This window comes from Salvelinus sp. IW2-2015, linkage group LG32 (assembly GCF_002910315.2).
Source record: "Salvelinus sp. IW2-2015 linkage group LG32, ASM291031v2, whole genome shotgun sequence".
In the NCBI taxonomy this organism is placed as follows: Eukaryota; Metazoa; Chordata; class Actinopteri; order Salmoniformes; family Salmonidae; genus Salvelinus; species Salvelinus sp. IW2-2015.
In genome coordinates, this window is record NC_036871.1 from 33,448,639 (window position 1) to 33,471,704 (window position 23,066).

General features: G+C 43.0%; 1 pseudogene; it reads right to left on the reverse strand.

Annotated features, from left to right (window-relative positions):
* Nucleotides 1-1,813: 1,813 nt before the first annotated feature.
* Nucleotides 1,814-23,066, reverse strand: part of LOC111957175 (ephrin type-A receptor 4-like) — a 79,239-nt pseudogene continuing 57,986 nt past the window's right edge.

Here is a 23,066-nt window from a genome sequence, read left to right on the forward strand (position 1 = left end):
GACTCATTAGTCAGCTTTTAATGTCTGTCAGATGTTACCTGTCCACTGGCAGCAGGGGACATGGATCACATGACTCGAGTCAGTGGCTTTAGTAATGAGGGGAGCACAGGTTGCCAAATTGGACAGGTGGCTACACCAGGATGGTGAGAGAGAARGAGAAAGAGAAAGAGAGAGAAGGGGGAGGGGACTCAATTCTATCTACAGTGTATGACAGAAAGTCTCATTTTCTTTCCTTTCCTTTCCTCTCCTCTCTTCTCCCCTCCTCTCCTCTTCCCTCATCTCCTCTTCTCTGCTCTCCCCTCCTGTCCTCTCTTCCATCCTGTCCTCTTCCCTTCCTTTCTCTCCTCTCCTCTTCCCTCCTCCCATTTTCTCTTTCCTCCTCTCCTATCTTTTTCTCTTATCTCCTCGCATCTTCAATACATATATTAAGAAGTATTGGAGATTGAACCAGGATAAGAAATAATTTCATGGTGTGGATATAAGCTAATTTACACTTGGAGGACTGCCTGGCACCTCTCTCTACCAGTACCAGCGGACATACACACTTGCATGCACATACACACACAAAGCACATACACACCAGGTTTACCGTGGGAATGCCTCTGGCATTGCATTGGTCAATGAGGTGATGCATTTAAATGGAAATATATTTAAACCCTGGCTGTGTGTGTGTGTGTTTGTGTGCATGCCTCTGTGTGTGTGTGTGTGTGTGTGTGTGTGTGTGTGTATCTAAACCCTGTCTCTCTCCTCCCAGTCACACATACATTAGGGTATGGTTGGCTGGCTATTAAAAGACACCCCACTGCCACTCCCCCGTGTAAGACCAGGCGGGATTAGCCTGTTCTATTACCACACTAATCTAGTGACCAAAAGACCACAATGACACCCTACAGAGAGAGGGAGAAAGAGAGAGGGAGATAGGGGGGCATAGAGAGAGAGAGAGAGAGAGAGAGAGAGAGAGAGAGAGAGAGAGAGAGAGAGAGAGAGAGAGAGAGAGAGAGAGAGAGAGAGAGAGAGAAAATCCTTTCTCTTAATATGGTTTCTTGCAGAGACAGACAGGCAGATTAGTAACTGGTGTCTAGCTTGGTGCTTGGGTATCCCTCAAACTCTATTAGAATGGTAGAGTGGGTGCGCCTGTATTCATATGACAGGGTGTGTTTTGTGTGAGAAAGCAGTGTCTAAGGCCGTTAACGGGATCAACTCTTCAAAAAGACTGTCACAGCATATCTCTGCCCCGCACCCCTAACCCACAGGGCAGATGTGTGTGTGTGTCCGTGTCAGTCAGATCCTATGCAAAACCCTGGTGTAGAATGTCTGCGTATCCAAGGTGATTTGCTGTTGTCTCCAGCTGGCAAGAATTTTATTCCATCCAAAATCAAATGAACAAATATCCCAGATTTGAATGTGAAATTGAGGTTTGGTTTTGTGCAAGCAGTTGCTCCAGTGACACATATCCCTGAGTACACCATGTTCTGTACTGCTATGTATGTTAGTCCCCTGTCCTATTCTGTCCATGTGTAGTTCTCTCCTGTTGTGGGTTTGTGTGTATGTGTGGGTGTGTGTGTATGTGTGTGTGTGTGTATGTGTGTCACATTGTGTGTTTAGCAGATGGCACTCTCCACACCACTGAACGTTTTAACAGAACGCCTCCCAGCACCCTTCACTTGAATCCACCTGGCTTTGCCGCCGCTGGCCAGAACACACTAGTGAACACTCTTCACGTCGTTACATACACACAAACATACACACACTTCCCAGTCACACACACTCTGCCGCATCTGTGGCAAAAATAAGTTCTGACAGAAGCAGCCCATCTCAGTTTGGACATTTATTACAATACAATATGTCAGTCAGTCATTTTCCATATTCCTATTTTACAATTTACAACCCAGATAATTAGAAGACTATAAATAGAATGAAATGCTTCATGTACCTGAATTCATTTTCAAACAATTATATTTACAAAGACATAGAATACCTACAGTATATGCTAATCGTTGACTAGATAAAACCATTGTTAGTGTGTTCATCCTCAATAAAAAAGGCATTGAGAGCTTGGCACAATAAATTCTATCACATAACACTCTCCTCCCTGTCTTCCTGGCTTTGCATATCCAAAACTGGTCCTCAAAGACAAGGACGCACGCACGCACACACAGCGTGATGCTTCAGAACTACACTTTCTCAGCTTGTCCTTTAAGTTTCTGTTGACTTTCAGACATCCTTCAAATGTTTCAGATAGAGCCCAACGCTCCACAACAGCTAAAACATCTCTCCTCTACCAGCTGAAAATTTGCCAACATTCTGTCACGATTCAAATATGATAAACAGCACATTTGCACAATGACAAAATATAGACTATCGTAGTCATATGAAATGCCTTAGGCCATACTTGGTGGACATTCAACTCCTGGTTTTATTCATTGAACTCTGCTTCACTATAAACTTACAAGTCCTTGTTGATGAATGGATGTAGCACTTATTAGTACTTGTCAACAAAGTTCAATGGATGGACTACTCCTTAGTGGTTATGGGAGTTGGAGTGCTTATATTGTATTAGAGATTAATGAGTAGTGTGGTCCTGAAATGCATATGTGGCAAATTGGAGACATATATTCTGTTTGTGTAGTGGAGATCAAAAACAAAAGTTTATCTGAACAGAAAACATTGGCACCACTGAACTAGGGCTGGGCAATATATCAAATTAATTTGAATTAATCTTTTTGCGCGATATTCCAAATGCCTGTATTGCAAAATCAAGTTATTTTTTTGATAACATTCTTATATCCGCTTGTTCTCATGTTGTCTTTTTGGTCTCGTCTCCTTCGCTCCTTCTGTGCTGTGTGCACCTTCCCATTTACACCAGAGATCTGTATATAATGACGAGATGCTCATGTCTCTGCCATAACAATGGGAGGCGATAACAATTCAACTGTTCTGCCTTGTAAGCTAGCAAATAAATCCAAGTTGGCAAAATTTGAAATATAAAGATTACCTGGCTACTCACTAGGACGTGGACTGGTGCTTGAGAGATTATAAACAATCTTCTGAAATGCCTTCTACAAGAAGTTAGTCATTATTAGTGAATGTGCATTATGCATGCTTCTGGTTATTACATTTGTAACAAAAATTGCATTTTCATAGACAGACTTGAAAGCCATATCAGTGATTATTGCAAAAAAAGAAGGTTAAACTATTTTGATAAAATAATACAATAATTAGTGAAATGTAGTGTATTTTACCTTTATGTATATACAACAACRCTTATTTAGAGAAAACCTCCCATAAATATGAAAAAATAATAATCTAATAATCATTTTTAGGTCATATCGCCCAGCCGAACTCTAAACAAACTACAGAAACGTTTCGCACATGACTTAAAAGTCAGGATGACCGTGACAAACATTGTCGTGTCACAAAGTCACCAAAAAAAGAAAAGAATTAAGAGCAGTTGAATTTCTTTTTTTTACAGACACATATGTACAAAAAGTAAACAGAACAAGAGACGGAAAGTTCCGTTGGTTCCACTGAAACACACAGGGAACCTCTTCAACAGCTTCTTCAGCCTCAGGTCAATCCTCTGAACTATGCCCTAAGGTTATATGGTTTATAAAAGTGCCTCTTTTCTCTCCTCCGTTCATATTTTCTGTTGTAGGGTTTGTTTGTTGACGTTATTCCTTATGAACATGTCAACCTAAAGTGCATGGCTGACGTAAACGTCTCTGTTTTATATCCATTCACTGGCTCAGACGGGAACCATACTGTCCTGCATCTGGTCCTGTATTTGTTGCATGTGGGACAGCAATACCTGCTGCACACTGGCAAGGATCTGGTCCTGGTGTGATGGTGTGACGATTCCTATACTGGCCATGTCCCTGTAAACATAGTACAACACACAATTAGGCATGTTGGGAGTTGAACAGAGCATGCACACGGACACACAAAAAGAAAGAGAGAGAAAGAGAAAGAGCGAGAGAATAGGAGAGACAGAGAGAGACTATTGAGAGAGGACGCCGTAGGCAGACCTGGCTCTCAAGAGAAGACAGGCTATGTGCACACTGCCCACAAAATGAGGTGGAAACTGAGCTGCACTTCCTAACCTCCTGCCAAATGTATGACCATATTAGAGACACATATTTCCCTCAGATTACACAGATCCACAAAGAATTCGAAAAAACAAACCCAATTTTGATAAACTCCCATATCTACTGGGTGAAATACCACAGTGTGCCATCACAGCAGCATGATTTGTGACCTGTTGCCACAAGAAAAGGGCAACCAGTGAAGAACAAACACCATTGTAAATACAACCAATGTTTATATTTATTTATTTTCCCTTCTGTACTTTACCCATTTGCACATTGTTACAACACTGTATATATACATAATATGACATTTGTAATGTCTTTATTCTTTTGGAACTTCTGTGAGTGTAATGTTTACTGTTCATTTCATTTTTGTATATTATCTACTTCACTTGCTTTGGCATGGTTAACATATGTTTCTCATGCCAATAAAGCCCCTTGAATTGAGAGGGGGTGAGAGAGACAGAGAGAGACAGAGAGAGAGAGAGAGAGAAACTGACTCACTGCTGTGTGAGGGTTAGCAGGCTGTCAGGACTGGTGTATCCAGCAGCAGTGACGATGTCTCTGTACATGTCCATCCCTATAGCCTGGAGCCAGTATTCTACTGACCACACTGACACAAACTCTGGACCTCCTACAGGCTCCAACAGAGTGGGAACAGGCCTGCACAGAGATATAAAGAAATAATGAGTTATAGTGAGTCCATGTTATGCTGAAAAAACATTGAAAGGGCCTGCAATGAAAGACATGGTTTCCTCTGGGTGTGTGTGTGTGTGTGTGTGTACCTCTCTCCTCCTGTCCTCTTCAGTGTGGTAGTTGGGTTGCGGATGAGTTTATCCAGAATGTTGAGGATCTGCGTGAAACTTGGTCTGTGTATTCTGTCTCTCTGCCAGCAGTCTAACATCAGTTGGTGCAGACAAACTGGACAGTCCATAGGTGGGGGCAGACGGTAACCCTCATCTATCGCTTTTATCACCTAGAGAGAGGGGGAGATAGGGATCAAGTGGGTAAGAAAGCATGTTTAACTAACTTTGTCTAACTGCTCAACTTAGTTTCTGTCTCACATTCAGCCGAATGTCCTGTTTTTGAGTTTTTACACATGCTTACATCCTGGTTACTCATGTCCCAATATGGCCGCTCTCCATATGACATCACCTCCCACATGACCACGCCGTAGCTCCATGTGTCAGAGGCTGGAGTGAACTTCCTGTAGGCGATGGCCTCTGGAGCAGTCCATCTGATGGGGATCTTCCCCTCTGGAGAGTGGTACGTCCCAGTCACCTCCTGTAACACATGGAAGAGAATGAGAAATGAGAAATTAGGATCCACAGGTGCTAAGGACCCACATTTAAAAGATGAGTGATCTAACAATCATTGAAACCTTATCTTGCATAATAAATCATTACTTCAGACAAGTAATATGCATGTTTAGGTTCTTTGTTCTATGTTCTATCCTGTGTTTCTGTGTTCTTACCCGTGTGGTGTATGCTGCCTCAGGGTCGTCCTCCAGTACTCGTGACAGGCCGAAGTCAGACACCTTACACACCAGGTTGCTGTTGACCAGGATGTTGCGGGCGGCCAGGTCTCGGTGAACGTAGCTCATGTCAGACAGGTACTTCTGCCCGACACGATGCCACGCAGCATGCCCACCAGCTGGATCACTGTGAACTGACCGTCGTGTTTCTAATGGAGAAAGACAATATAGACATTAGAATAGAGTTTACAGTATGAACACAAAGACACAGACTCTCTTCTCGTTCTCCTTCTTACCCTGAGGAAGGTGTTGAGGGATCCATTCTCATGTACTCTGTGATGATCATCACTGGTTTACCTGAACAGGAGACAACCAAGCAGCGATTAAGCCAGGTGGAGTTCCACAAAGATCAGTTTTGGGTTCCCTGCTTTTACTTTCTAAATGAAGAGAAAGAACCTGTAAATCTCTGCTTAGATTGGTCAAAGTAGCTGTCAATCACTCACATCGTGTGACCACACCCTCCAGTCTGATGATGTTTGGGTGGTCGAACTGTCCCATGATGCTGGCCTCGCAGAGGAAGTCCCGCCTTGTCTGTCAGCATATCCTGCCTTCAGACTCTTTATGGCCACGTAGATCTCTCTCTTCCCTGGAGCCGCAGACGGCCACTACACACTCCCCAAACTCACCTACAACGCACACAGATACACACAGTATAAAAACTACACACCTCCCAAACTCACCTACAACACATATAGATACACACAGTATAAATAACTACACACCTCCCAAACTCACCTACAACGCACATAGATACACACAGTATAATAACTACACACCTCCCAAACTCCACCTACAACACACACAGATACACACAGTATAAATAACTAACACCTCCCCAAACTCACCTACAACGACACAGATACACACAGTATAAAATAACTACACACCTCCCAAACTCACCTACAACACATATAGATACACACAGTATAAATAACTACACACCTCCCCAACCAAACTCACCTACAAACGCACATAAGATACACACAGTATAAATAACTACACACCTCCCCAAACTCACCTACAACACACATAAGATACACACAGTATAAATAACTACAACACCTCCCAAACTCACTACAACGCACATAGATACACACAGTATAAATAACTACACACCTCCCCAAACTCACCTACAACACACATAGATACAACACAGTATAAAATAACTACACACCTCCCCCAAAAAACTCACCACAACCACCACATAGATACCCACAGGTATTAAATAAACTACACACCTCCCCAAACTCAACCTACAACACACATAGAAATACTACACGATAATAACTACACACTCCCCCAAACTCACCTTCAACACACATAAATACAACACAGTATGAATAAACTACACACCTTCCCAAACCACCTACACAAACACACAGATAAACACAATATCAATAACTACACACCTCACCCAAAACTCACTACAAAACGCACATAAGATACACACAGTATAAAATAACTACACACCTCTCCCAAACTCCACCACAAACACACATCATAGATACACACAGTATAAATAACTAACCACACCCTCCCCCAAAAACTCACCGTACCAACACACATAGATTTACACACAGATAAATAACTACACACCTCCCCAAAACTCACCTTACAACACCCACATAGGATACACACAGTGATAATAACTACACACCTCCCCAAACTCACCTGACAACACACAAGGATACACCAGCAGTCATGAATAACACACACCTCCCCAAACTCACCTACAACACACACAGAATAAAAACACAAACAAATAACACACACCTCCCCAAACTCACCTACAACACACATAATAACACAGTAATAAATAACTACAACCTCCCCAAACCTCACCTACAACGCACACAGATAAACACAATATCAAATAACTACACACCTCCCCAAACTCACCTTACAACGCACACAATCTACCACGAGCAGTCATAAATAACTACACACCTCCCCAAACAACTTCACCTACAACGCACACAGGATAAAACACAAATCAATTAACTACCACAACCCTCCCCAAACTCACCTACAACGCACAACCAGTACACACAGTATAAAATAACCTACACACCTCCCCAAACTCACCTACAACACACATAGATACACACAGTTATAAAATAACTACACAGCCCTCCCCAACTCCACCTACAAACACACAAGATACACACGTATAAATAACACACAAACCTCCCCAACTCACCTACAAACACACAAGAATACACACAGTATAGAATATAACTACACACCTACCCCAAACTCACCTACAACACACACAGATACACACAGTATAAAAAAACTTAACACTCCCCAACTCACCTTACAAACACCACACAATACAACAGTTATAAATAAACTACACACCTCCCCAAAACTCACCTTACAACACCACACAGAACACACCAGTATAAAAAACTACACAACCTCCCCAACTTCACTACAAACACACATCAATACACACGAGTATAAATAACTACAACCACTCCCCCAAACTCAACTACAAAACAGCACACAGATTACCACACAGTATAAATACACTACACCACCTCCCCAAACTCACCTACAAACACACACAGATAACACCACAGTATAAATTAACTACCACACCCTCCCCAAATACTCACCTACAACACACAGATACATCAACACAGTATAAATTAACTACACCACCTCCCAAACTTCACCTACAAACGATTATAGAGACACACAGTATAATAACACACACCTCCCCAAACTCACCTAGACAACCCCACAAGATACACACACAGTATTAAATAACTACACACGCTCCCCAAACTCACCTACAACACACACAGATACACCACAGTATAAATAACTACACACCTCCCCAACAACTCACCTTACAACACATCATAGATACACACAGTATAAATAACTACACACCTCCCCCAAACTCACCTAAACACATAGATACACACATATAAATAACTACACACCTCCCCAAAACTCACCTAACAACACACACAGATACACACGTATAAATAACTACACACCTCCCCAAACTCACCTACAACACACACACAAGTATAAATAACTACACACCTCCCCAAACTCCCTACAACACATATAGATACAACACAGATATAATAACTACACACCTCCCCAAACTCACCTACACAACACATAGATACACACAGTAAATAATACACACCTCCCCCAAACTCACCTACAACGACACAAGATACACACAATATAAATAATACACACCTCCCCAAACTCACCACAACCACAACATAGATACACACAGTATAAATAACTACACACCTCCCCAACTTCACCTACAACCACATAGATACACACAGTTAAATAACTACACACCTCCCCAAACTCACCTACAACACACATAGATAACACAGTATAAAAACTACACACCTCCCCAAACTCACCTACAACCAATAGATAACACAGTTATAATAACTACACACCTCCCCAAACTCACCTACAACGCACATAGATAAACACAGTATAAATAACTACACACCTCCCCAAACTCACCTACAACACACAGATACACACAGTATAAAATAACTACACACCTCCCCAAATCTCACCTACAGACACACAGGATACACACAGTATAAATAACTACACACTCCCCAAAATCAACCTACAAACCAATAGATACACACAAAAATAACTACACACCTCCCCAAACTCACCTACAACGCACACTAGATACACACAGTATAATAACACACACCTCCCCAAACTCACCTACAAACACACAAGATACACACAGTATAAATAACTACACACCTCCCCAAACTCACCTACAACACACATAGATACACACAGTTAAATAACTACACACCTCCCCAAACTCACCTACAACACACAAGATACACACAGTAAAATAACTACACACCTCCCCAAACTCACCTACAACACACACAGATACCACACAGTATAAATAAACCTACCCACTCCCAAAACTCACCTAAACACACAACATGAAACACAATATCAATAACTACGACACCTCCCCAAACTCCATCAACAACACACACAGATACACACAGTATAAAAACTACACACCTCCCCAAACTCACACTCCAACACCACAACACACCACACACACACAACACACACACACAACACACACACACACACAACACACACACATCACACACACACACACACACACACACACACACACACACACACACACACACACACCTTGATGACTTATTATCAGTGTGTGTGTCAGGCTCCCTTACCGATGCCAATTACTTTCTCTATGTGTATGTTGGAGGCGTCAATCTCTTTGGCAAACTCATGGACAGCCTGGTCCGGGTCCTCATAGGTGAAGGGGTCCACGTATATCCTCACACCTTCAGATGGAGAGGGGGAGGGAAGGAGGGGGGGAATGGAGATGGTTTGAGAAAATAAATTGGAAGGGATAGAGGGATGCCCACATGAGTATGTGCTCGGCCATGTTTGTTTGTGTGTGTGGTCTTACCTGGGTTTAAATGTTTCTCCTCCTCTAAGTCCTGCTTAGCTTTGCTGTATTGTCCCCTCCTGAAATAACAGAGGTAGAGAATGAGGTAGTGAAGGGAACAGAACACAGCTCACTAACAGGTAGAAGAAGGAGAGGGGGATGGAGGGAGAATAGTGACTTAGGAAGAAGGAGAAGGGGATGGAGGGAGAATAGTAATTTAGGAAGAAGGAGAGGGGGATGGAGGGAGAACAGTGACGTAGGAAGAAGGAGAAGGGGATGGAGGGAGAATAGTAATTTAGGAAGAAGGAGAGGGGGATGGAGGGAGAATAGTAATTTAGGAAGAAGGAGAGGGGGATGGAGGGAGAATAGTACTTTAGGAAGAAGGAGAGGGGGATGGAGGGAGAACAGTGACTTAGGAAGAAGGAGAAGGGGATGGAGGGAGAATAGTGACTTGTGTGTGTGTGCGGGTGTGTGTGTGTGTGTGCCCACACGCATGACACCTTAGTCCTGAGAGCCACTCTCAGTATAAAGCAGCCTCAAGGGAGAGGTTGTGTGTGTGTGTGTGTGTGTGTGTGTGTGTGTGTGTGTGGAGGCAAGGGGAAGTTGATACAGGGGCTGTGTTTTTGTGAACACAATCAGGCCTTTAGGAAACACCGTCTCTTTTAGGACAAATCAAATCAATCAAATCAAATGTTATTTGTCAGATGCGCCGAATACAACAGCTGTAGACCTTACAGTGAAATGCTTACTTACAAGCCCTTAACCAACAATGCAGCTTTAAGAAGTGTTAAGAAAGTATTTACTAAAATGAACTGAAGTGAAGAAAAAATATATATATATATATTTTTAAAACAACAAATAATTAAGGAGCAACAATAAATCAAATCAAATTTATTTATATAGCCCTTTTTACATCAGCTATATTTAAATGGCTGTAATAGAAACCCAGCTGAAAACCCCCAAAAGCAAGCATTGCGGTGTAGAAAGAGCACGTGGCTGGAAAAACTCCATAGAAAGCGCAAAACCCGAAGAAACCTAGAGAACCAGGGGGCGCTTAATCAAGGCGGTGGCACATCCTCTTCTGCGCTTGTGCGGTGGGAGAATTATAACAAGAACATGGCAAGATGTTATAAATGTTTCATAAAATATAAAATCAATCACAGTATTGTCGAGGGTGCAAACAGAGTCAACCTCAGGAGTTTAATGTCAGTTGCTTTTCATAGCCAAATCATTAAGAGTATCTCTACCGCTCCTGCTGTCTCTAGAGAGTTGAAAAAAACAGGTCTGGGACAGGTAGCACGTCCGATAACAGGTCAGGTTCCATAGCCGCAGGCAGAACAGTTTGAAACTGGACAGCGCACAGCCAGTGGACTGGGGACAGCAAGGAGTCATCATCGCCAGGTCCTCCTCCGAGAGAGAGAGAGAATTAAGAGAGCATACTTAAATTCACATAGACACCGGAAAAGTACTGAGATATAACAGACTGACCCTAGCCCCCCGACACATAAACTACTGCAGCATTAAATAACTGAGCTGAGACAGGGTCAGGAGACATTGTGGCCATCCGATGATACCCCCAGCACAGGGCCAAACAGCAGGACTATAACCCCACCCACTTTCCAAAGCACAGCCCCACACCAACTAAGGATATCTTCAACCCACCAACTTACCATCCTGAGACAAGGCCGAGTAATAGCAATCACAAAGAATTCTCCTCTCACGGCAGCAGACCAAGGGGTCGCCAACCCAGCAGGAAAGACTCACTCAGTGACTCAATGCCGCACTGTAAGTGACGACCCCTCTAGGGACAGCATGGAATAGAGCCACCAGTAAGCCAGTGACTCAGCCCTGTAATAGTTAGAGGCAGACAGAATCCCAGTGGAGAGAGGGAACCGCAGGCAGAGACAGCAAGGGCGGTTCGTTGCTCAGAGCCTTTCCGTTCACCTTCACACTCCTGGGGCCAGACTACACTCAATCATAACCCACTGAGAGAGATGAGATGAGTCTTCAGTAAAGACTTAAAGGTTGAGACCGAGTCTGCGTCCTCACATGAGTAGGCAGACCATTCCATTCAAATGGAGATCTATAAGAGAAACCCTGCCTCCACCTGTTTTGCTTAGAAATTCTAGACAATTAGGAGGCCTGCTCTGTTGTGACGTGTAGGTATGTACGGCAGGACCTAAATCGAAATAAGGTAGGAGCAAGCCCATGTAATGCTTGTTATAGCAGTAAAAACCTTGAAATCAGCCCTTGCCTTAACAGGAAGCCAGTGTAGGGAGGCTAGCATGGAGTAATATGATAAAAATGTTGGGTTCTAGTCAGGATTCTAGCAGCCGTATTTAGCACTAACTGAAGTTTATTTAGTGCTTTTATCCGGTAGCCGGAAAGTAGAGCATTGCAGTAGTCTAACATAGAAGTAACAAAAGCATGGAATAAATTTTCTGCATCATTTTGTACAGAAAGTTTCAGTTTTTTGCAATGTTACGTAGATGGAAAAAAGCCTATTCCTTGAAACAGTCTTGATATGTTCGTCAAAAGATGGATCAGGGTCCAGAGTAACGCCGAGGTCCTTCACATTTATTTGAGATGACTGTACAACCATCAAGATTAATTGTCAGATTCAACAGAAGATCTCTTTGTTTCTTGGACCTGAGAACAAGCATCTCTGTTTTGTCCGAGTTTAAAAGTAGAAGTTTGCACCATCCACTCCTTATGTCTGAATACAGGCTTCTAGCGAGGGCAATTTTGGGGCTTCACCATGTTTCTGTCACGTTCCTGAGCTAATTGTTTCTTTTTTTTGTTTTACGTTGTTTTTGACTTTGTTTAGTTGGTCAGGACGTAAGCTGGGGGTAGTCTATGTATGTGTTTCTATGTTGGGTTAAATGTGTTGCCTGATATGGTTCTCAATTAGGGCAGGTGTTTGACGTTTCCTCTGATTGAGAACCATATTAAGGTAGGCTGTTCTCACTGTTTGTTTTGTGGGTGATTGTTCCTGTGTCTGTGTCTGTTGCACCCACGGGACTGTTTCGTTTGTCGTTCTTTGCTAGTTCTTTCCTGTTCGTGCGTTCTTCTGTCTATGTAATCTCAAGTTCAGCGTTGTCTATTCGTTTTGTTGTTTTGTGTTCTATCTCAAGTGTTCTTCGTATGTTCGTCTTTGCTTAATAATATTCATTAGTCTACATACTCGCTGCGTGTTGGTCCGATCCAATGCTCCCTCTCCGAGGAGGAGGAATATGACAAACGTTACAGTTTGCATTGAATGTAAGTGTGTGGCATCCGCATAGCAGTGAAAGTTAACATTATGTTCCGAATGACATCACAAAGCTAAAATATATAGTGAAAACAATAGTTGGTCTCTAAAACGGAACTTGAGGGAACACGACATTACAGTTGATTTTGTCAGGAGGAAAAACATCCACAGAGACAAGCTGAATATTTTCCGACTAAAATTTAAACCAGGCCAGAACTTTCCGTGTAGACCAATTGGTGTTCCAATCTCTCCAAAAAATGTGGTGATCGATGGTATCAAAGAGACACAAAGGTTAGGAGCACGGGACAGATGCAGAGCCTGTCTGACGCTATTAAAAGGTCATTTACCACTTCACAAGTGCAGTCTCAGTCTATATGGGGTCGAAACCAGACTGAAGCATTTCGTATACATGTTTTCTTCAGGAAGGCAGTGAGTTGCTGCGCACAGCTTTTTCATTTTTTTTTTAAAGGAATGGAAGGTCGATATAGGCCGATAGTTTTTTACATTTTCTGGGTCAAGGTTTGGCTTTCAAAGAGGCTTTATTACTGCCACTTTTAGTGAGTTTGGTACACATCCGGTGGATAGAGAGCCGTTTATTATGTTCACCATAGGAGGGCCAAGCACATGAAGCAGCTCTTCAGTAGTTTAGTTGGAATAGGGTCCAGTATGCAGCTAGAAGGTTTAGAGGCCATGATTATTTTCATCATTGTGTCAAGAGATATAGTACTAAAACACTTGAGTGTCACCCTTGATCCTAGTCCTGGCAGAGTTTGCAGACTCAGGACAACTGAGCTTGTGAGGAATACGCAGATTTAAAGAGAGATACGTAATTGCTTTCTAATGATCATGATATTTTCCTCAAAGAAGTTCATGAATTTATTACTGCTGAAGTGAAAGCCATCCTCTCTTGGGAATGCTGCTTTTTAGTTAGCTTTGCGACAGTATCAAAAATAAATTTAGGATTGTTCTTATTTTCCTCAATTAAGTTGGAAAAATAGGATGATCGAGCAGCAGTGAGGGCTCTTCGATACTACACGTACTGTTCCAAGTTAGTCGGAAGACTTCCAGTTTGGTGTGCGCCATTTCCGTTCCAATTTTCTGGAAGCTTGCTTCAGAGCTCGGGTATTTTCTGTATACCAGGGAGCTAGTTTCTTATGACAAATCTTTTAGTTTTTAGGGGTGCAACTGCATCTAGGGTATTGCGAAAGGTTAAATTGAGTTCCTCAGTTAGGTGGAACCTTTCACGAGTCACAAACCCGGATCCGGGATCCCCCCCATCACAAAAGCTGACTAGCATAGCTAGCCTAAAGTTCAGGGATATCATAAAATAAAATGTTCATGAAATCACAAGTCCAAGACACCAAATGAAAGATACAGATCTTGTGATTCAAGCCATCATCTCTGCTTTTTAAATGTTTTACAGGGAACACAAATATGTAATCTAAGCTAACCACGTTAGCACAAAGACACCACTTTTTTACTCCACCATTTTTTTTACTGCATCAGTAGCTATCACAAATTCGACCAAATAAGATATAAATAGCCACTAACCAAGAAACAATTCTCATCAGATGACAGTCTGATAACATATTATTGTATAGCATAGGTTTTGTTAGAAAAATGTGCATATTTCAGGTATAAATCATAGTTTACAATTGCAGCCCCCATTACAACTATCACTAAAATGACTAGAATAACTACAGAACCATCGTGTATTAGCTAATACTCATCATAAAACATTTCTTAAAAATACACAGCGTACAGCAGATGAAAGACACAGATCATGTGAATATAGCCAATATGTCAGATTTTCTAAGTGTTTTACAGCGAAAACACAATATAGCGTTATCTTAGCTTACTACAAGTCAGTCACACATAGCATTGATTCATGCCAAAAATAGCAATAACGTTTATAACCACCAAACGCTATAATTTTCACTAACCTTCTCAGAATTCTTCAGATGACAGTCCTGTAACATCATATTACACAATGCTATAGTTTGTTCGAAAATGCATATTTAGCCGCACAATTCGTGGTTACACAACGTGTTTATGGGCAAAAAATCAAACAATCTGTCCGCGCCATTTTGGAAAGCACCCATCTTATCGAAAACTATTCATAAACTTGACTAAAAAAATACAGGTTGGACAGCAATTGAAAGAGAAATTAGTTCTTAATGCAATCGCTGAATTACATTTTTAAAATGAACCTTACTGCGCAATACTGGGTACAATACAGGGTGCGATAGCGCAACGCTACATGGAAAATAATGGCGTCTAATACATTTTCTTTTTCAACAGAACAACGTTTATCAGCATAAATAGTACCTACTATTAGCTGAACTCCATCAGAATCTTGTGAAAGGTGTCCGTTGGCCAAAAGAATCGTGCTGCGGTTGAGAATGTTTCCCTCGACGTTGCAATTAGCAGTACAGAATGGCATTCGAGAGAGAACACCCACGTTTCTACAGCGCCATGGAAATAAAACCTGAAAATCGCAAATACTGACCTAAACTGGTATAATTCGGTTCAAAATAACAAGATTATGATGTCTTTAAAGCCTATAGCGAATAAAAACAAGAGCGCGGATACTTCTAGAGCTAAAACCAGACGTTCTAAAAGACATGCCAAGACCCTCTTTGCGTCAGCGCGAAGTCCCAAAAGGTCAGACACCTCGGTTCCAATCAATTTAAAAACTTTGGGAAATACGTAGCCACGTCATTTCAACTCTCCCTATTCGCTAACAGCCAGGGGAAGGCGTATGCAGTGCATCTCAACCAATAGAAGACAGCAAAGTTAAAGACAGGTCTCAAAGCAGATGATAAAATTTCCCATTCTCACACAGACATAGGAAAAGTGCTCAAGTCGAGTTCTGTTTCACTACAGACATAATTCCAACGGTTTTAGAAACTAGAGGAGTTTTCTATCCAATAGTAAGAATAATATGCATATTGTACGAGCAAGAATTGAGTAGAGGACCGTTTACATTGGATACACATTTGTGCTATGTCGAAATAGCACCCCCCTAGTGGCAAGAAGTTAACGATTTTTGTCCTCTGACGTCCTTGGGTAGGCAGAAGGAGTCTGGAAGGGCATCAAGGAATCTTTGTTGTCTGAGAATTTTTAGCACGACTTTTGATGCTCCTTGTTGGGGTCTGAGCAGATTATATTTTACGATTGCAAACGTAATAAAATGGTGGTCCGATACATTAAAAACATTAAGATCCACAACATTATACCAGGGGACAAAACTAGGTCCAGAGTATGACGTTGACAGTGAGTAGGTCCAGAGACATGTTGGACAAAACCCGCTGAGTCGATGATGGCTCCGAAAGCCTTTTGAGTGGGTCTGTGACTTTTCCATTGAAAATTAAAATCACAAAAAATGTGAATATTATCTGCTATGACTACAAGGTCCAGTAGGAATTCAGGAACTCAGTAGGACGCTGTATATGGCCCAGGAGGCCTGTAAAAAACGTAGCTATAAAAAGTGATTGAGTAGGCTGCATAGATTTCATGACTAGAAGCTCAAAAGACGAAACGTCAGTTTTTTTTGTAAATTGAAATTTGCTATCGTAAATGTTAGCAACATCTCCGCCTTTGCGGGATGCACGGGGATATTGGTCACTAGTGTAACCAGGAGTGATTAGTTCATTGACTAACTGCCTTGAAGTGAGGGATCTAACATTAAGTAGCCCTATTTTGAATGGTAGTATTCACCATCTCTTTCAATAATGGCAGGAATGGAGGAGGTCTTTATTCTAGTGAGATTGCTTAAGCGCAACACCGCCATGTTTAGTTTTGCCCAACCTAGGTCGAGGCACAGACACGGTCTCAATGTGGATAGCAGAGCTGACTACACTGACTGTGCAGTGCAGACTCCACTAAGCTGGCAGGCTGGCTAACAGCCTGCTGCCTGGCCTGCACCCTATTTCATGTGGAGCTAGAGCCCTGTCTATCTGGTAGATTAAGATGAGAGCACCCCTCCAGCTAGGATGGAGTCCGTCACTCCTCAGCAGACCAGGCTTGGTCCTGTTTGTGGGTGAGTCCCAGAAAGAGGGCCAATTATCTAAAAATGCAATCTTTTGGGAGGGGCAGAAAACAGTTTTCAACCAGCGATTGAGTTGTGAGACTCTGCTGTAGAGCTCATCACTCCCCCTAACTGGGAGGGGGCCAGAAACAATTACTCGATGCCGACACATCTTTCTAGCTGATTTCCACGCTGAAGCTATGTTGCGCTTGGTGACCTCTGACGGTTTCATCCTAACATCGTTGGTGCCGACGTGGATAACAATATCTCTATACTCTCTACACTCGCCAGTTTTAGCTGTAGCCAGCACCATCTTCAGATTAGCCTTAACGTCGGTAGCCCTGCCACCTGCTAAACAGTGTATGATCGCTGGATGATTCGTTTTAAGTCTAATACTGCGGGTAATGGAGTCGCCAATGACTAGGGTTTTCAATTTGTCAGAGCTAATGGTGGGAGGCTTCGGCGTCTCAGACCCCGTAACGGGAGGAGTAGAGACCAGAGAAGGCTCGGCCTCAGACTCCGACTCGCTGCTTAATGGGGAGAACCGGTTGAACGTTTCTGTCGGCTGAATGAGCGACACCGGTTGAGCATTTCAGCATTTCCCTCCAGAAGCCATGAGAAAGTTGTCCAGCTGCGGGGACCGTGCGAGGGGATTTGTACTAACGTTACTATCTGTACTTACTGGTGGCACAGACGCTGTTTCATCCTTTCCTACACTGAAATGACCCTTGCCTAACGATTGCGTCTGAAGCTGGGCTTGTAGCACAGCTATCCTCCCCGTAAGGCGATAGTTCTCCTGTATATTATGAGTACAGCGACTGCAATTAGAAGGCATCATGTGAATGTTACTACTTAGCTGTGGCTATTGGAAGTCCTGACGAACCATGTCCAGATAAAGCGTCCAGAGTGAAAAAGTTAAATGAAAAAAAGTTGAGTGAGTGAAAAACAAAAAATATAAACGGTAATTAAAAAGTAAAAACCGTAAAGTTGTCAGGTAGCAAAGTAAGGTTGGCAACAAAACGCACAACAACACATAAACAAGTCTGCAAGTTGTGACCGGAAATGACGGAATAAAAAAACTGTAGCGAGGCTATATACAGGGGGATACTGGTACATAGTCAATGTGCGGGGGCACCGGTTAGTCGAGGTAATTGAGGTAATAGGTACACTACCATTCAAAGCTTTGGGGCCACTTAGAAATGTCCTTGTTTTGGAAAGAAAARCAAATGTTTTGTCAATTAAAATAACATCAAATTGATCAGAAATACAGTGTAGACATTGTTAATGTTGTAAATGACTATTGTAACTGGAAACGGCRGATTTTTTAAGGAATATCTACATAGGCATACAGAGGCCCATTATCAGCAACCATCACTCCTGTGTTCCAATGGCACGTTGTGTTAGCTAATCCAAGTTTATCATTTTAAAAGGCTCATTAGAAAACACTTTTGCAATTATGTTAGCACAGCTGAAAACTATTGTTCTGATTAAAGAAGCAATAAAACTGGCCTTCTTTAGACTAGTTGAGTATCTGGAGCATCAGCATTTGTGGGCTCGATTACAGGCTCAAAATGGCCAGAAACAAAGAACTTTCTTCTGAAACTCATCAGTCTATTCTTGTTCTGAGAAATGAAGGCTATTCCATGCGAGAAATTGCCAAGAAACTGAAGATCTCATACAGTGCTGTGTACTACTCCCTTCACAGAACAGCGCAAACTGGCTCTAACCAGAATAGAAAGAGGAGTGGGAGGCCTAGGTGCACAACTGAGCAAGAGGACAAGTACATCAGAGTATCTAGTTTGAGAAACAGACACCTCACAAGTACTCAACTGGCAGCTTCATTAAATAGTACCTGCAAAGCACCAGTCTCTATGTCAACAGTGAAGAGGCGACTCTGGGATGCTGGCCTTCCAATCAGAGTTGCAAAGAAAAAGCCATATCTCAGACTGGCCAATAAAAATAAAAGATTAAGATGGGCAAAAGAACACAGACACTGGACAGAGGAAGATTGGAAAAAAGTGTTGTGGACAGACAAATCTAAGTTTGAGGTGTTCGGATCACAAAAAGGAACATTCGTGAGACGCAGAAAAAATTAAAAGATGCTGGAGGAGTGCTTGAAGGCATCTGTCAAGCATGGTGGAGGCAATGTGATGGTCTGGGGGTGCTTTGGTGGTGGTAAAGTGGGAGATTTGTACAGGGTAAAAGGGATCTTGAAGAAGGAAGGCTATCACTCCATTTTGCAACGCTATGCCATACCCTGTGGACGGCCCTTAATTGGAGCCAATTTTCTCTTACAACAGGACAATGACCCAAAGCACAGCTCCAAACTCTGCAAGAACTATTTAGGGAAGAAGCAGGCAGCTGGTATTCTGTCTATAATGGAATGGCCAGCACAGTCACCGGATCACAACCCTATTGAGCTGTTGTGGGAGCAGCTTGACCGTATGGTACGTAAGAAGTGCCCATCAAGCCAAACCAGCTTGTGGGAGGTGCTTCAGAAAGCATGGGGTGAAATCTCTTCAGATTACCTCAACAAATTGACAACTAGAATACCCAAGGCTGTAATTGCTCAAAATGAAGGATTCTTTGATGAAAGCAAAGTTTGAAGGACACAATTATTATTTCAATTAAAAATCATTATTTATAACCTTGTTCAACGTCTTATATTTCCTATTCAATTTGCAACTCATTTCATGTATGTTTTCATGGAAAACAACGACATTTCRAAGTGACCCCAAACTTTTGAACGGTAGTGTACATGTATGTAGAGGTAAAGTGACTATGCATGGGTAATAAACAGAGAGTAGCAGCAGAGTAAAAATGGGGGTGGAGTTTAATGCAAATAGTCCGAGTAGCCATTTGATTAGCTTTTCAGGAGTCTTATGGCTTGGGGGTAGAAGCTGTTAAGAAGCCTTTTGAACCTAGACTTAGTGCTCCGGTACCGCTTGCCGTGTGGTAGCAGAGAGAACAATCTATGACAAGGGTGGCTGGAAATTTCTTGTGCTCGGCCCTCCAGAGGCCTTCCTCTGACACTGCCTGGTATAGAGGTCCTGGATGGCAGGAACCTTGGCCCCAGTGATGTACTGGGCCAAACACATTACCCTCTGTAGTGCCTTGCGGTCGGAGGCCAAGCAGTTGCCATACCAGGTGGTGATGCAACCAGTCAGGATGCTCTCGATGGTGTAGCTGTAGAACTTTTTGATCTGAGGACCCATAACAAATCTTTCCATTCTCCTGAGGGGGAATAGGCATTGTCGTGCCCTCTTCACAACTGTCTTGGTGTGTTTGGACCATGAAAGTTTGTTGGTGATGGGGACACCAAGGAACTTGAAGCTCTCAACCTGCTCCATTACAGCTCCGTCGATGAGAATGGGGGCGTGTTCGGTCCTCCTTTTCCTGTAGTCCACAATCATCTCCTTTGTCTTGATCACATTGAGGGAGAGGTTGTTATCCTGGCACAACACTTCCAGGTCTCTGACCTCCTCCTTATAGGCTGTCTCATCGTTGTTGGTGATCAGGCCTACCACTGTTGTGTTGTCGGCAAACTTAATGATGGTGTTGGAGTTGTGCTTGGCCATGCAGTCATGGTTGAACAGGGAGTACAGGAGGGTACTGAGCAAGCACCCGAGGGTCCCCCATGCTGAGGATCAGCGTGGCAGAGGTGTTGTTACCTACCCCTACTACCTGGGGGCAGCACGTCAGGAAGTCTAGGATCCAGTTGCAGAGGGAGGTGTTAAGTACCAGGGTCCTTAGCTTAGTGATGAGTTTTGAGGGCACTATAGTGTTGAACGCTGAGCTATAGTCAATTCTCACGTAGGTGTTCCTTTTGTCCAGGTGGGAAATGGCAGTGTGGAGTGCCATAGAGATTGCATCATCTGTGGATCTTTTGGGGTGGTATGCAAACTGTAGTGGGTCTAGGGTTTCAGGGATAATGGTGTTGATGTGAGACATGACCAGCCTTTCAAAGCACTTCATGGCTACATACATGAGTGCTACGGGTTGGTAGTCGTTTAGGCACGTTGGTGTTCTTGGGCACAGGGACTATGGTGGTCTGCTTGAAACATGTTGGTATTATAGACTCGGTCAGGGASAGGTTGAAAATGTCAGTGAAGACACTTACCAGTTGGTCAGCGCATGCTCGGAGTACACGTCCTGGTAATCTGTCTGGCCCTGCGGCCTTGTGAATGTTAACCTGTTTTACTCACATTGGCTACGGAGCGAGCATAGAAGTTATTTAGCTCATCTGGTAGGYTCGTGTCACTAGGCAACTCACGGCTGTGATTCCCTTTGTAGTCTGTTTGCAAGCCCTGCCACATCCAGTGGCATCCAGTTTGCAAGCCCTGCCACATCCAGTTTGCAAGCCATGCCACATCCAGTTTGCAAGCCATGCCACATCCAACAAGCGTCAGAGCCAGTGTAGAACGATTCAATCTTAGTCCTGTATTGACGTTTTGCCTGTTTGATGGTTCGTCAGAGGGCATAGCGGGATTTCTTATAAGCGTCTGGGTTAGAGTCCCGCTCCTTGAAAGCGGCAGCTTTACCCTTTAGCTCAGTGCGGATGTTGCCTGTAATCCATGGCTTCTGTTTGCGGTATGTACGTATGGTCACTGTGGGGACAACGTCATCGATGCACTTATTGATGAAGCCAGTGACTGATGGGATGTACTCCTCAATGCCATTAGAAGAATCCCGGAACATATTCCAGTCTGTCCTAGCCAAACAGTCCTGTAGCTTAGCATCCTCGTTATCTGACCACTTCCTTTTTGAGCGAGTCACTGGTACTTCCTGTTTAAGTTTTTGCTTCAAGCAGGAATCAGGAGGATAGAGTTATGGTAAGATTTGCCAAATTAAGGGCGAGGGAGAGCTTTGTACGCGTCTCTGTGTGTGGAGTAAAGGTGGTCTAGAGTTTTTTTCCCTCTGGTTGCATATTTAACATGCTGGTAGAAATGAGGTAAAACAAATGTAAGTTTCCATGCATTAAAGTCCCCGGCCACTAGGAGCACCGCCTCTGGATGAGCATTTTCTTGTTTGCTTATCGCCTTATACAGCTCGTTGAGTGCCGTCTTAGTGCCAGCATCGTTTTGTGGTGATGAATAGACAGCTACAAAAAATGGTAAATAGTGTGGTAAATAGTGTGGTCTACAGCTTATCTTGGTAAATAGTGTGGTCTACAGCTTATCATGAGATACTCTACCTCAGGTGAGCAAAACCTTGAGACTTCCTTAATATTAGATTTCGTGCACCAGCTGTTATTTACAAATAGACATAGACTGCCACCCCGTGGTTTACCGGATGCAGCTGTTCCATCTTCCCGATGGACCGAAAACCAAGCTAGCTGTATGTTATCCATGTCGTCGTTCAGCCACGACTCGGTGAAACATAAGATATTACAGTTTTTAATGTCCCGTTGGTAGGATAATCTTGATCGGAGCTCATCCATTTTGTTACCCAATGATTGCACGTTGGCTAATAGGACTGATGGTAGAGGGGGATTACTCACTAGCCGTACTTACAAGGCACCCCGACCTTCGTCACCGATATCTCCGTCTCTTCATCATACGAATGACGGGGATTTGGGCCTTGTCGTGTGCCTGAAGTAAATCCTTCGCGTCCGACTTGTTAAACGRAAAAATCTTCGTCCAGTATGAGGTGAGTAATCGCTGTCGTGATCTCCAGAAGCTCTTTTCGGTCATAAGAGACGGTGGCAGAAA